We start from the raw sequence: 16,712 nt of genomic DNA on the forward strand, positions 1-16,712 counted from the left end.
GTCTGGATTTCAAGTGCTGACTAGAGAATTTTTAATTCTCTTTCAACTTTGAAATTTAAATGTTCCATATGTTTTTTCAGAGTCAAGGAATACATCTCAGTGAGCTGCTCAGGTTTCCCCATTATTAGCTTTTATAATGGCATAAATGTTTCAGAAAATTTCTTAACCCAGTGAGAAATTGGTTTTGACCTAGTTGGATTAGATTATAACTATTAAGGTGTGAACTTGAATATCTCATCATGAATCAGGCATGATAGGGCTGAAACTTGGGATCTGGTGTTCTCTAGTTTATAATACATAGTTTATAAAACAGATTTATATGCATGTTTATATATATAGTTAAATATAGGATTCCTGTATTTCAGCATTAGTGTTAAATTAACATTTACTCCAAGTAGATTGTGATAAATTAAAAGATTGTAGTCCCTGGGGCAGTCACTAAAGAAATGATACCAAGGGATATAGCTAATAAGTCAATACCAGAATTAAAATGAAATGTTACAAATAACTGATTAACGTAAAAGAAGGTAGGGGAGTTCCCATATGGCTCAGTGGGTTAAGTATCTGGCATTGTCCCTGTAGTGGCTCAGGTCACTGCTATGGAGCGAGTCTGATCACTGGCCCTGGCAACTTTTGTGTGCTGTGGGTGCAGCTAAAAACAAACCAAAAAAAGAAGGTAGGAAAGAAAAAACGGGTTGGGGGATAGATGAGACGAATAGAAGGCAAATAACAAAATGGTAGACCAAAATCCATTCAGATTGACCCTTACATTAAATTTAAATTGACTAAGCAATCTGATCCAAAAGCAGAGATAATGCAGTTCTCTTATGACATAGCAGGTTGAGGATCCAGTGTTGTCACTCTAGCAGCTTGGGTTGCTGCTGTGGCATGGGTTTGATCCCTGGCCTAGGAACTTCCACGTGCCACAGGCACATACCAAAAACAAAAGCAAAAAGCAGGAGTTTCTGTCATGGCTCAGTGGTTAACAAACCCGACTAGCATCCACAAGGATGTGGGTTCAATCCCTGGCCTTGCTCAGTGGATTAAGTTTCTAGCATTGCCATGAGCTATGGTATAAGTCACAGATGCAGCTTGGATCCCGTGTTGCTGTGGCTCTGGCATAGGCTGGTGGCTACTGCTCCAATTGGACTCCTAGCCTGGCAACCTCCATATGCCATGGGTGTGGCCCTAAAAAAACAAACAAACCAAAAAAGAAAAGCAGAGATATTTAGACTGTCAGATTAAATTTAAAAAGAAAGACCCAATTATTTGCTGTCTATAGGAGACACACTTTAAGTGCAGAAATATAAGTAGCAAAGTAGAATGAAAGTATCAAAAATATATGTCTATTTCTCCAGAGAAGATATAAAGATGGCCAACAAGCACATGAAAAAATGCTCAATATCACTTATTGTTACAAAAATGCAAATCAAAATTACTATGAGGTACCACCTCACACCAGTCAGAATAGCTAACATTAATAAATCCACAAATAACAAATGCTGGAGGGGGTGTGGAGAAAAGGGACCTTCCTACACTGTTGGTAATGTAAATTGGTACAGCCATTATGGAAAACAGTATTGGAGATACCTTAGAAAACTATACATAGAGCTACCATATGACCCAGCAATCCCACTCTTGGGCATATATCCAGACAAAACTTTCCTCGAAAAAGACGCATGTACTCATATGTTCATTGTAGCACTATTCACAATGGCCAAGACATGGAAACAACCTAAATGTCCATTGATAGATGATTAGATTGAGAAGATGTGGTATATATACACAATGGAATACTATTCAGCCATAAAAAAGAACAAAATAATGCCATTTGCAGCAACATAGATGGAACTAGAGACTCTCATTCTGAGTGAAGTAAGTCAGAAAGAGAAAGACAAATACCATATGATATCACTTATATCTAGAATCTAACATATGACATAAATGAACCTTTCCACAGAAAAGAAACTCATGGACTTGGAGAATAGATTTGTGGTTTCCCAGACTTATGGTTGCTAGGGGGAGGGGGAAAGAATGGGATGGACTGGGAATCTGGGGTCAATAGATGCAAACTATTGCCTTTGGAGTGGATAAGCAATGAAATCCTGCTGTATAGCACTGGGAACTACATCTAGTCACTTGTGATAGAGCATGATGGAGGATAATCTGAAAAAAAAGAATGTATGTATACGTGTGACTGGGTCACTTTGCTGTGCAGTAGAAAATTGACAGAACACTGTAAACCAACTATAATGGAAAAAATAAAAATCATTTTAAAATATATGTCTGGCAAAGTATAAGCATAAGAAAGCTAGAGTAGCTATATTAATAAAAGAGTAGAATTCAGGAAGATTATTTACTTATTTTAATTTTTTACAATTTTGGCTGCATATGAGGCATATGGAAGTTCCTGGGCCAGGGATCGAATTCGAGCTCCTGCTGTGACACACACCACAGCTGCAGCAATGCTGGACCCATAACCTGCTACACCAGGCAGGGGATTGAAGCAGCACCTCCACAGAGACAATGTGGATCACAAACCCACTGCACCACAGTGAGAACTTCCAAGAGAAGTTTTATAAGAAGCAGAGAGGCAGTCTGAATAATTATGCATTGCTGTGATACATTATATTTATACATGGAGATCTTCAAAATACACAAACCAGAAACTGATAGACCTAAAGGGAGAAATAGACAAATACATAGGCATAGTTGGAGATTGGTAAATACCTCTCTAGTGATTAACAGGACAAACAGCCAAAAAATCTGAGTAACATCATCAACACTGTAACTTAATTGACATTTATCAAATAATACATTCATCAACTTCAGACTACACGTTCTTTTCGAGTACATAAGTACTGTTCACCAAGACAGATCCAATCCTGGGCCATAAAAGAAGTCTCAATAAATATCAAAAGACTGAAATCTTACAGAGTGTTCTCTGACTGTCATGGAATTCAATGAGAAGTAATAATGATAAGATGAATAGAAAACACCAAATATTTTGAAATTAAGCAGCACGTATCTGAATAACCCGTGACTCAAAGAAGAAAGCACAAGGGAAATAAAATATTTTTAACTGAATTATAATGAAAACTCAACATATCAAAATTTGTTTGCTAAGCAGTACTTGAGTGGAATTTATTGCTTTGGATGTTTCTGTTAGAGAAAAAGGTCTAAAATCAAGATTTAAGTTTTGACCTTAAGAAATGTAAAAGATTTCATACACCTTAAATTTATATAACATATCAATTATCTTAGTAAAGCTGAGAAAAAAGAAATTAGAAAAATAAGGAATTTCCTTTGTGGTGCAGCAGGCTAAGGATCCAGTATTGCCACTGTAGCTGTGGTGCAGGCTGCAACTTTGGCACCGGTTCAGTCCCTGGCCCAGGAACTTCCACATGCCGTGGGTGTGGCCAAAAAAAAAAAAAAGAAAAATAACAGCAAATTGAACTGAAAATAAGCAGTAAGAAAGAAATAAGAAAGATAAGAGCCGAAATCAACGAAACAGAAAACAGACAAAAACAGAATATTAATGAAACCAAAATTGGTTCTTTTAAAAGATCAATGAAAAAAAAAAAAGAAGGTACAAATTAACAACATCAGGGATAAAAGAGGGAGCACAACTACCTACAGACATTAAAGGACAATAAGGATATACTATGGACAACTTATGTCAATAGCTCTTACAACTTAGATGAAATAGACAAGTTCCTTGAAAGACTCAGTTTGTCAAACTGACGTAACAAATAGGAAACCCAAATAACCTCGTACCTGCTAAAGACATTGAAGCATAATTTTTTAATTAATAATTTAAAATCTTGCCACATGGAGTTCCCGTTGTGGCTCAGTGGTTAACGAATCCGACTAGGAACCATGAGGTTCAGGTTCGATCCCTGGCCATGCTCAGTGGGTTAAGGATCTGGTGTTGTGAGCTGTGGTGTAGGTCACAGATGCGGCTCGGATCTGGCATTGCTGTGGCTGTGGTGTGGGCCAGCAGCTGTAGCTCCAGTTAGACCCCTGGCCTGGGAAGCTCCATGTGCCACGGGAGCGGCCCTAGAAAATACAAAAAAAAAAAAAAAAATCTTACCACAAAGAAAACTTCAGGCCCAGATGGCTTCACTGATGAATTTGTATCAGCCCCAGAAGAAACAATAGAAATTTTCAAAGACTCTTTCAGAAAAGAAGGAAGGAATAATTTCCTACTCATTTTATGACGCCAGTACTAACTCGACAGCAAAACCAAGCGTAGATGTTACAAGAAAGGAAAACTACAGACTACTCAACATTCCTCATGAGCATAGATGCAAAAACCCTAAACAAAATTGTGGCAAATGAAATTCAGCAAAATAAAAAGAACAATAAGTCATGAACAAGGGTTTGGGGGTGAGCAGGTTGGTGGTGGTATCCAGGAATGCAAAATTGGTTAACAGTTGAGCATCAGTCAATGTCACTCAGCATATCAAGAGAATTTTTTCATGATAATATCGCTCAGTAAACTTGGAATAGAAGAAAACTCTCTCAATAAAGGACACCTTCAAAACAGCATATCTCATAAGTGCTCAATATATAAGGAAGTTATACTAACATCACTTGTATTTCTATACAATGAAACAGAAAATTTAATGAAAATTCTGTTTATCAGATAAAAATTACAATACTTATGCTGTCATACAGGCTTTGTTGTTACTCGTGGAGCATAGGCAAAGTCAATTTAGCATAATTCTCAAGGACCCTAAGATTTTCAGAATAGTAAAAGAGCAATCGCTTCAATTTAGTCACAGCTGCCTTAGCCCCTAATGAGAGAGTCAGTCTGTTCTTTAAGGTGTTGAAGCCAGGCATTGACTTTTCCTCTCTAGCTATGGCAATTCTAAATGGCACCTTTTTCCAATGTAAAGCTGTTTTCATCTACATTGAAACTCTCTTGTTCAGTGTGGCTACCTTCATTAATTATCTCAGCCAAATCTTCTGGATAACTTGCACAGCTTCTCTGTTAGCTCCTGCTGCTTCACTCTGCATTTTAATGTTACGGAGATGGCTTCTTTCACTAAACTTCATGAACCAAGCTCTGCTAGCTTCAAAATTTTCATCTGCAGTTTCCTGACCTCTCTTGGCCTTCAATAATTGAAGAGTTAGGACCTTGCTCTGGATTAGGATTTGGTTTAAGGGAATGTTGTGGCTGGTTTGATCTTCTGTCTGGACCACTTTCTCCATATCAGCAGTAAGGCTTTCTTATCATCTGTGTATTCACTGGAATAGCACTTTATTTTTTTTAATTCATTTTATTTATTTTTTATTTTTTGTCTCCTTTTAGGGCTACACCTGTGGCATATGGAAGTTCCCAGGCTAGGGGTTGAATTGGATCTGTAGCCACTGGCCTACACCACAGCCACAGTAGCGCCAGATCCTAGCTGCATCTAGCACCAGTACCACAGCTCATGGCAACACCAGATCCTTAGCCCACTGATTGAGGCCAGGGATCAAACCTGCATCCTCATGGATACTGGTCAGATTCGTTTCCACTGAGCCACAACAGGAACTCCTGGAGTAGCACTTTTAATTTCCTTCCAGAACTTCTCCTTTGCCTTCACAATTTGTATTGTGCAAGAGGCACAACTTTCAGCCCACCTCATCTTTCAAAATGCCTTCCTCACCAAGATTAATCATTTGTAACTTTTTTTTTTTTAATTTGTTGCTGCTCCATAGCATGTGGAAGTTCCCTGGCCGGGGATGGAACCCTTGCCACAGCAGCGACCCACAGCCACTGCAGTGACAACTCTGAATCTTTAACCTGTTTCGCCAAAAGGGAACTCCAGTCATTGCTAGCTTTTGATTTAAAGTAAGATTCATGCAACTCTTCCTTCCACTTGAACACTTAGAGGCCATTGTAGGGTTATTAATTAGCCTAATATCAATAATATTGTGTCTCAAGGAACAGGAAGGCCTGAGAAAAGGGGAGTGGGGAATGATCCATCAGTAGAACAATCAGAACACACAAGTTTATCAGTTAAGTTCTCCATTTGACATAGCCGCAGTTTGTGATGCCCCCAAATAATTACCATAGTAACATCAAAGGTCTCTTATCACAGATCACCACACAAATATACTAATACTGAAAGAGTTTGAAATAATGTGGAGTTCTGGTCGAGGTTCAGGGGAAACCAGTCTGACTAGCATCCATGAGGACGCAAGTTCAATCCCTGGCCTCACTCAGTGGGTTAAGGATCCAGCATTGCTGTGAGCTGTGGTGTAGGTCACAGACGCAGCTTGGATCTGGCATTGTGTAGGCCCACAGCTACAGTTCCAATTAGACCCCTAGCCTGAGAATCTCCATATGCTGAGGGTGTATCCTTAAAATAAAAAAGACAGGAGTTCCTGTCGTGGCGCAGCAGAAACAAATCCAACTAGGAACTATAAGGTTGCAGGTTCGATCCCTGGCCTCACTCAGTGGGTTAAGGATCCGGTGTTGCCGAGAGCTGTGGTGTAGGTCGAAGACGCAGCTCAGCTCCTGTGTTGCTGTGGCTGTGGTGCAGGCCAGCAGCTGTAGCTCCGATTCGACCCCTAGCTGGGAACCTCCATATGATGCAGGTGTGGCCCTAAAAAGCAAAATAAAAATAAAAATAAAAAAACCAACAAAAAAAAAGAAATAATGTGACAGTTACTAAAATGTGACACACAGACACCGTGTGAGCAAGTGGTGTTTGAAAAAACTATGTCAGTAGACTTACTTGACACAGGGTTGCCACAAATCTTCAATTTCTACAAAACACAAGATCTGAGAAGTGCATAAAAGCAAGTTCTGTGTATATGTGATTAAATAAACCCGGGTCACACGTGCCAGCTGATCTTCAGGGTCCCTGGCAGCACTGTATTCTTGATCTCATCTGCAACCAGGCCCATGAAGAGTAAAGGAGATGAGTTGGTTAGTGGTATTTACATTGAATTCCTAAAGATTAGCATAATTGTCATGAAGTGTTTTTGTCAAAGAGGAATGGAACGATCACTGGCATAATTTTTTTTTGCCAGTTAAAATTATTAATTAATAGTAAAATAGGTGAGAAAACTCAAGAGTTTTTACTTCAGTGAAGGAGGCCTGTGATTTTGGTAGGAAATGCTGAATAAAGGGTGTGGTAAGTAACCGAAGGAAGTGAAAGTACAAAAAGAAAAAGAAAAATACAACATCCAACAAAACAAGGGCACTTATCACCATCCAAATTACTTTTCTGATAAAATTAGGTGACCGTAAAAGTTAGGTCCGTTTATTTTTCTAGTAAAGTATTGTTCAATAAGCTATTATGAATTATTTTATAACAAATGAATAAATTCCTAAAATGTATTGAGTAAGGGCATTTTACTAGGTGCTTTGCTGGTGAAACACATTGCTGGTTTCACAACCACCCCGCAAGGTGGGTACCTTGCTAGTTCTTATCTTCCCCACTTTACAGATTTTTTTTTTTTTTTTAATGGCTGGACCCATTGAATATGGAAGTTCCTGGGCTAGGGATTGGATTCAAGCTACAGCTGTGGCAACACCAGATCCTTTAACTCACGCTGCAGGGCCAGGGATCAAACCCACACCTTTACAGCAACCTGAGCCGCTGGAGTTAGGTTCTTAACCCAGTGTACCACAGTGGGAACTCCTCCACTTTACAGATTTGGAAACTGAGATGTAGTCCACTCTATCACCTTTCTAAAAAAACCCAAGATAATCTGTATTTGGAAGCTCAGTTGGCCTCCTGGCTTTGGATAAGGGGTCATGGGCCTGTAATATCCAACTTGCTTAATTGTGGTGAAGATTCCTATAATAATGTATGTAAATCCCCTGGTACATATTCACTTCTCTATAATGGGTACTTATTACTTGAAAGAACAGTTGATTTTAACTGTTAAAATTAGTAACGCGTTTTGCAAGACATAAGAAAGATCCTGGTTGGCGAGACTGTTCAAGACATTGGTAACTTCAACTGAGTTAATTGTGTGACAATGGAGGACATATTCTGGGAATATGAAATACAGGGTAGCATTAGGTCTGGGGATTGTAGAGGAGATGAGGCCAGAAAGTTCGAAGGTGACTACGAGTTGTGCACAGCTCAGATTGCTTACATGCAACAGGAGGGAGACTAAAAGCTTTAGTGTATGTGGGGAGGGTGCAGAGGTTTGATGAAATCTTATCGGTGTTTTAGGAAAAGAACTCTAGTGACAGTGTAGAGCATGGGCTGAGGTAGGGGGCAGAGAGAGAGGAACGAGCCAGGACATTGCTGTAAGGTTTGAGTTGAGATTTAGTGAAGGTTCGACATGGGGTTGCAGAGGAAATGGAACATCAGGAACACAAGGTAGACTCAACGAGGATATCAAGTGGGAGAGTGAAAGGGAGATGCTGGAGCTGGAGCATTTCTAATATTTCAAGCAGAAGTCACACCTAGCCCCGTTATGACTTGTGATCAAGTGCGTCACAAAAGGACTATGTATGGAAGAATGAGTTCAGTTCAGTCTGTTCCGAGTCTGAGATGTTTCCAAACATCCACTTGGAAACATGGGCCTGGGGCTTGGAACATGAGTCAGCTGCAGGCAGATGGCGAGTCATCCCCTTGAAGATCATGGCTGAGGAGTTCCCGTCGGGGCGCAGCGGAAACAAACCTGACGAGGAACCACGAGGTTGCGGGTTTGATCCCTGGCCCCAGTCAGTGGGTTAAGGATCTGGTGTTGCCGTGAGCTGTGGTGTAGATCACAGACGTGGCTCAGATCTGGCATTGCTGTGGCTGTGGCATAGGCTGGCAGCTGTAGCTCCGATTTGACCCCTAGCCTGGGAACTTCCATATGCCATGGATGTGGCCCTAAAAAGCAAAAAAAAAAAAAAAAAAAAAAATCACGTCTGAAAGTGCCCAAGTAGATGAGATGATTGAGGAAGGATATGTAGCATGAGACAAATACTATCGATGTTAGCAACCCTTACTTACAAGGATCTTCCTCTGCGGGAGATTTCAGCTGATAGGGGAAAGAGCAGCAAATAAAATTAAAAAAATCTTAGTATAAGTCTGGGCTTTACATGTATGCTTTCATTAATTCTCTCAAGAACATTGTGAAGTAGAAAAAAAGAAGGGGGAAATCCTTGTTAAAGTCTGCATTTTCAGGGTTAATGCAGAAGAGGAACTAGAAAAGGGAAGAGAGGCCAAGTTTCTCAAAACTTCCAACACCCAATTTATCAGCATAAGACAGAGATCCTGCCTCCAGCATTCTCAGACACTACATGAGGATCAGGATACACACATCAGAAGATGTGAAACAACCTACGGGGACAAGAAGTGCTCTTGAATTGTGGATTGTGCTAGATTGAGCCAGTCCAGGAAGCCCCGAGAGAAGAAGATGTGTGTTGGGTCTTGAAGGGCTGCCGAGCCTAGCCGAGTGGAAAAGAGAGCAGAGCAGTGCGGGTCAGGGGCTCATGGTCTTAAGGTCCAGCATTTTCTCTTAACCCTCAGTTACAACTGAGGTATCCCAGGAAGCCTGCAAACGTAATACTCCACGCCTGTCTCCATCTTAATTCTAAAATTTCCACTTCCTCTGAATGCTCCTGGAGCAAACTTATCTGTTCATCAGGTTTGATGTTTGGCATTTGATCTTACTTTTAAAACATGAGCACATTTCAGCTTTTCTTTCAGCTTCCTATTTATTTTAGCTCCAACATTTACATACCTGTGATTTTTGAGTGTTAATTCTCTTTAATGTCAAATCTTGTGACATTTGTGAACTATTGACATTATGTCTAGAGATTTTTGAAGAATAAATAATTCCCAGTTGCGTCCACATTAATGATCTGAAAGTTGTACCTCTCACTGTCCCCCAACTGTGGAGGGACCCCGAGCAAGGTCATGTCCCAGACTGCAGTGGACATTTGCTGCTCCTTGGCTTCCCAGCACCCATTTGCTCTCCTGTTCTTAATTCTGAATTCCTTGTTGGGAATTACTAGCTCCTTAGTGTGGTAGTCCCAGTGAGAAAGTCTGTCAGTCAAGGAACCCTGTCTCTCCCTACCAAGAGTAGTCATTGATTGAAACTGACCAATGAAATTTTACCTTAGGACAGTGCCTCTTGAGCAGAGTAACTTAAGGACAGTAATGAAGGGGGAAAAAAAATGGAGTAGGATCTTTTTCATCAGAGATGATCTGAGATATTGATTACTTCCTACCACGCAGATGATCCAGAGCTGCCCTGTTTCTGCCCTTTGCGAGTCTCCTTCAGATCCTTTTTCAGTTCTCTGAACTCTCTCATGTCTTTCTAATGAACTCTTTCTTAACTGAGAGTCAGTTTCTATTGTTTAAAAAAATTAAGCAAACAAAAAATGAACTCATTCTCTGACCCTACTAGAATATCCAGTTTTCATTGTCTGCCAAAATTACCTCCATTGATGTAGGGTATCAGGAGTGATATGGGTGGGTATGAGAGTATAATTAAGAGAGATTATGACAAATGATACTTCGTCTTTTTTTCCCACCAGTAAATTGAATCATTGTTTCACAGAAGAAACTGGAGAATTGTGCTTGATAGGCAGACTTGTGCTGGATCCACTCTCCACCCTACTCCACCTGCCGTCTCTCCCAGGGGATGCTTTGAATAGAACAAGTCCAGAGCAATTAATTGAGTCAAAAGGTTCCTGTGTTCTTGGGCTTCCTAGTTGAGTTTGGTTCTCCTATCTAGAGAGTTTGGTCTGGGTGTGAATTTTCTTAGCTCCCATGTGAAGAGGTTGCCTCAGACTGGGTGTGTCCAGCAGTGTGCTTGTAAATGTTTAACAACTGGCTCTCTGGGGGAAACAGAAAATTTCTGGTTCATAGTATTCACTGATTTCTCTGGTGTGTTGCCACCTACAACCTATGTTGCTAGCCATGTGACATCATTGAATGCAGAGCTAGGAAGGGATGGTGGCAGCCAGCTCCCATGTGTCCTGGCACATGGCTGTGACACCTGACAGAGTAACGCAGCTCCTCTCAAGATGGGCCTGCCATCCTTGATTCTCTTGCCTTCAGAGTTCCAGCAACCTCTCCCTTCTCTTGTCCCTTTGGGCGTGGGGATGATAACAGCTCTGCTGCTTCCAGCTCTGGGCACTGGCGTGGTTCCTTTGTGGTCTCCCCACACATATCTTTGTAAACTGTCCTTTAGTAAGAAAACAAACCAGCTATTCATAAACATGTACAATTTCTGAAATTATCTTAATTTGAAAGTGCATCTTTTTTGCAATGAGCACAGTGGTAACCAGGCTCCAAGGTGCTCCCTAACAGGCCCTGCCTCCTGGTGTTCACTTCCTTGTGTGATCCCCGCCCACATTGTCTCAGACTTGGTCTTTGTTTTTTTTTTTTTTTTTCCTATCTTTTTGCTATTTCTTTGGGCCGTTTCCGCGGCATATGGAGGTTCCCAGGCTAGGGGTTGAATCGGAGCTGCAGCCACCGGCCTACGCCAGAGCCACAGCAACGCGGGATCCGAGCCGCGTCTGCAACCTACACCACAGCTCACGGCAACGCCGGATCGTTAACCCACTGAGCAAGGGCAGGGACCGAACCCGCAACCTCATGGTTCCTAGTCGGATTCGTTAACCACTGCGCCACGATGGGAACTCCAGACTTGGTCTTTGTTAACCATAGAGTATGGCAGAAGTGACGGTGTGTCACTTTTGAGGTTGGTCTAAAAAATACCACAGCTTCTTCCTTGGTTGCTTTGCTGTCTCTCAGATCCTTCACTTTGTGATGAGCTAGCCTTTGTGTCATGTCAGGTATTCCCTACGTGGTAAGGAACTGAGGCCTACGGTCAACCCTGTGAGTGACATCGAAAGCAGATCCTCCAGCCCCAGTGAAAACTTACAGGACTGGCACACCCGCCAACAGCTTCATTTTAACCTCATGAGAGACTGAGCCAGAACCACCCAGGTACCACCCAGGTAAGCCCTTCCCAGGTCCCTGACTTTTAAAGACATTGTGTGAGATAATAAATACTTGCTTGGGATAATTTGCTACGCAAAAAGAGAGAACCAATCCAGGCATCCTGCACGAAAGCATTCCTCCACTCTGACTGGTCACATCCAGGCAGTGGCCTCCTAAGTGTCTGTTCACCCTCCCTTTTTCCACGGCCATCATCCTCGTCCAGACAGTGATAGATTCCTAACTGACTTCCTCCCTGACCACGCTCCAGAAAGAATGAGCAGTGGAAACTCCTGGATGCTATTCTCCTTGTTAAAACCTTTCCCTGGCAACCTGTTGCTCTTAGAATCAAGATAAAAATCTTTAGGAGTTCCCATTGTGGATCAGTGGTTAACGAAATCTAACCAGTATCTGTGAGGATGCAGGTTTGACCCCTGGCCTTGCTCAGTGGGTTAAGGATCCCTTGTTGCTATGGCCATGGTGTAGGTGACAGATGGGGCTCTGGCATTGCTGTCGCTGTGGCGCAGGCTGGCAGCTACAGCTCGGATTCGACCCCTAGCCCAGGAACTTCCACATGCCTCGAGTGTGGCCCTAAAAAAGCAAAATAAACAAATAGATTAATTAAGAAAAGCAGAGAATAAACAAAGTTTTGTAAAAAAAAAAAAAAAAATTAAAGGGAGTTCCCGTTGTGGCGCAGTGGTTAACGAATACGACTAGGAACCATGAGGTTGTGGGTTCGGTCCCTGCCCTTGCTCAGTGGGTTAACGACCTGGTGTTGTGGTGTAGGTTGCAGATGCGGCTCGTATCCCACGTTGCTGTGGCTCTGGCGTAGGCTGGTGGCTGTGGCTCCGATTCGACCCCTAACCTGGGAACTTCCATATGCCGCAAGAGTGGCCCAAAGAAATAGCAAAAAGACCAAAAAAAAAAAAAAAAAAGAAAATTAAAAATAAAATAAAAATTTTATCCGGCTCACATAACCCCTGGTGAACTTACCCTCCTTCCCTTTATAATTGGTCCTCAGCTACCCTCACTTCCTCCCACTCGCCCAACCTCCATGCCTCAACTTCATTGGTCTGCTTTTTAATCCCTTCTCACTAACAAGGTTCTTCCCTGAATTACATATTGTATGCAGGCAGTTTAAAACACGTTTCTGGCAAGCTTTTCCTACCTCTCAATCAGCCCCAAAAATCCTTCAGGTCTCAAGGTTCAAGGTCACCTTCTGAGAAAAGCCCTCCCAGTCCTCTACCAGACTGAGCTTCGTCTGCTGTTACTTACCTTCATGGCAACCTTATTCAACAGTCAACTGCTGTTTATTAGGCATCTAACGTAGGCACAGTCTAGGAGTCTGGAATATGTCAGAGAATATCTTCTGCCACTTTTCGTGGCATGTGTCACAATTCTGATTCTAATTCATGCCTAACGTCCCTCACTGTTGCTAAATTGCAAACATCCTGTGGACAGACATCACTGCCCATTTTCCAATGCCTGGCTCAATGTGGGCGTCCAACTAATATTTGTTGGAGAAATGAAATAAATGGGTTTTGGGTCATACAGACCTAAATTTGAATGTTTGGTCTTCTGTTTACAAATGGCGTGACTGGTGCAGTTTCACCATCCAGCCAATGTGAATAAATACCCCAGAGTGTTGATGTAAGGATGAAATCGGATGGTGCGTGCTGTGTGCTGGACACCGTGTCTGGTAGCTAATAGTACAAGGCAAATGCGACATTTGATTATTAAGGATGAATTTGACCTTGCACTCATGCCACGGGGCTGTCATTTTTGAGGCTGGCCACTTATTACAGTCTGCATTTTCCTACTCATGCCTTCTCTTCTTCCCCTGAATTAGCCTCGTGTTGTTGCTGTTCATCTTAGCTAAATGTACTTGCTTCAATTCCTTCAGGATTTCTCTGAAAACTTGAACTGATGCAGCATTTTTTGTTAGCTATAAATTTCCCCATTTACAGAAAAGATTTTTAACATGCATGTACATTTGGGAGAAAAGGGAAGTGATACATATCCTTCAGGAGGATTCTGCGGCAAAGAATTAACGGTAATAAATAGGAGTTGCTATATCTCAAGGAACATAGTAGATATAAATCAAAGTGAAAGAGAAATAGGAAGTCACGCAGCCACAGCTTTTGATTATCCTGATCAGGATTATTTATAGCAAATCTTGGTGTGCATTTCTGTTGAAGATACTAAATGCATAGAAGAAATCACTTAAAATATACCCATCATACTGCCAGTGGCTAGGATAGCATATTTATTCCTGAAGTCACAAGGCGAGCCTGGGAATACCAATAATTATAGGAACCATGAGCTTGGGGATAGTGAATGCAACCTCAGCAACCTATTTCATGATTTCAACTTCCTTTCCTGGTAGTTTCCTCTTTAAGGGGAAGGGCCAAGCTTTACCTATCAAATCATACTCATCTCCAACACTAAGCCTTGGCTCCACCCCAGAGTATATCCCTACTTCAGCTGCAAAAAGGCTAGAAGCACTGCCTTGAATGAAAGTGCTTGCTTTTTCAGTAGCATCTGCCAGCCTTGTGACTCTTGCTGCAGAATCCTAAAAGCAAGGCTCATCACTCATCAGAAATCTGCCATCCCTGGCTCTGCCCTGATGAAGGGTTCAGAAGTTTCTCTGGGACAGCTCATTCTGTGTTTTCGTGGGATTAAGAAAGCTCTTCTACAGGTCTGACCAGTGACCACAGAAATGCTCAGAAGCCTGCCTCAGTATGATACGGAGAGAAGGAACAGCCTCATATTCCCCAAACCCGGCTGCTCTTAAAACCTCAGTGCCTCTGCTTATTCACCGTCTAGACCTATTTCCTCAACTATCAAAGACTCCTTCTTTTCTCCCGAAATCTAAAGCTTATCCCTGCCAAGGCCACAAAACCTTATCCTAAGATATTTTTCAACACTACAAGGACAGATGAAGTTTCAGAAATGTAACCAGTTTCCCTATACCCTTGCTTACCCCAGAGTTACTGAAGTTTCCTTTTATAATTCTTATCACTAAAATATTTTCTCTTAAAAAGACCACTAAATCCTGCTTATATGGGCCTTCAGAGTTGATTCATGTAGATATCTGGAATCAGATATTCTTTAAGCTAGGGAAATCAGTGTAAGATACAGCTCTGAACATCAAGAAGCTTATAAGAAGCTGGGCTACCAACAGTGGGCTAGCCACTGACCTCCCAGACGGCAAAACGGTTCTGGTCAGTCAAGGAGCAGAGATTCTTTTGTACCCCAGAGCTTGACCAGTTCTGCCAGCTGTGCCCATCTTGAGAGGACCAGGAGTCAGGGATACTTCCCTCTTATCTGAGCTCAGGCTCACTCTCTGCCTGCGTAGATCAGCATCTTTATCAGAAAGCATGCTATTGGTTTTAGGCCTAGTTACAGCTAAGTAACTAGATATCTTTGAGTCGATTGCATAGCAGTTTCTGTTCTTAGGAATCTAAGAACTAGGTAGAATTATGACTGAAATTAAATTTTGCTGTTGATTTCAATAAATAAAAGAAGCTATTGATTGAAGGTAGGACAACATCAGTGTTCTCAGTCATACACCTAGTTAACACTTACTGTTAATAGTGGGGTTTAGCAGGTCTATCACTTGGGGTCCCAGCAGGAAACAAGTAGAACACTCACATTAAGATAACTTAGAAAGGCTTACAAGAGGCTAATTACAAAACTGCTCGCAGAGTTAAGGAAACCATAAGGGATAGGAAGAATTCAGAAATGGAAGCAGTTGAGCAGTTATCACTCATGGTCCCAAAGGGACAAGGTGAGGGAAAGTTATGAATCCTGGAAGGAGAGCCATGCATAGCAGGTGCTTTGAGAAGAGCAATGAGTAGGTCCTAATCAGCTCAAGGCAACTTCTCCCTCTTCTCCCTTCTTTGGATCTCCTGCCAGACTCCCCTTTGACTAAACACATCCTAAAACTAAAGGCACAGAGCCGTATGGGGCAGCCTGGGGCTGAAAGCAGAATGCAGAGAGTGGGGAGGGAACCTGAGAAGCCATTATAGACATCTGACACCCTGGATTTCCAAAGCACAATAGGACCTCCTTCTTATCCCTCTAATCAACGTATCCATGTCCCTTCTCCAGGTTATTCTGATACATGGCCATCTCTTAAGGCTTCATCCTCAAAGGGCTTCCACAGACCTCTTGGTCCATAGGTTAAATGCCTGTGGATTCAACTCCCACCACTGCACGATCCCTCAGAATGTAGCCCTACCTTTGACCTAATTGAACTGCCTGCTGGATAACTTGACCCAGATGGCCATTGGTCTATAAAATCAACAGATCTCAAGCCAAACTTCAATCTCCCTCAGCTCCAAACTGGTTCCTCTTCCTCCTAATTCATACTGCTTCTGTTGATAGTACCATCATTGCCCCAATGACTCCAAAGTGCAAGCTCAGTCATGCTTTGTGCCTTCTGTTTTTTCTCCCCTCCATTGATTGTGAAGTCTTCTACCTTCTTCTAGTATGCATTTCTAATATGTGTCCAGCCTTATGCCTGTCATAGTTTTGGGCCTTTACTTTTTACCTGGACTATTGTAATAAATTCTGAAATGTTACCCCAGCTCCATTCCACTCTGTTCCCAATCCAATACACAAATAGTTAAGTTTGTTGCACCAAGTTGCCTCTCTGATACGGCCATGATCTTTGCTTTTGTCCTCCTTGACATTTGAGAAGAGGGAACAATCTGTAAGATAAATCTTCGTAAAGCAGTATGAAGTGGGGCATGAAGCACATATGATAACTTGGGGCCCAGAGAAGCTGCTTGTCCAGATAACCTG

The 16,712-nt window shown here is 41.9% G+C and overlaps 1 long non-coding RNA gene across 1 annotated transcript in view; it reads left to right on the forward strand.

Annotated features, from left to right (window-relative positions):
• Nucleotides 1-16,712, forward strand: part of LOC102165198 (uncharacterized) — a 101,467-nt gene that overhangs the window by 55,557 nt on the left and 29,198 nt on the right. The window contains 1 exon segment of the long non-coding RNA NR_201386.1: nt 11,759-11,923. This is a non-coding gene — a long non-coding RNA (uncharacterized LOC102165198).

This window comes from Sus scrofa, chromosome 11, assembly GCF_054392235.1.
Source record: "Sus scrofa isolate SSC_HxYL_T2T_F1_AM1 chromosome 11, Sscrofa_HxYL_maternal_Yorkshire_Landrace_v2.0, whole genome shotgun sequence".
NCBI classification, from domain to species: domain Eukaryota; kingdom Metazoa; phylum Chordata; class Mammalia; order Artiodactyla; family Suidae; genus Sus; species Sus scrofa.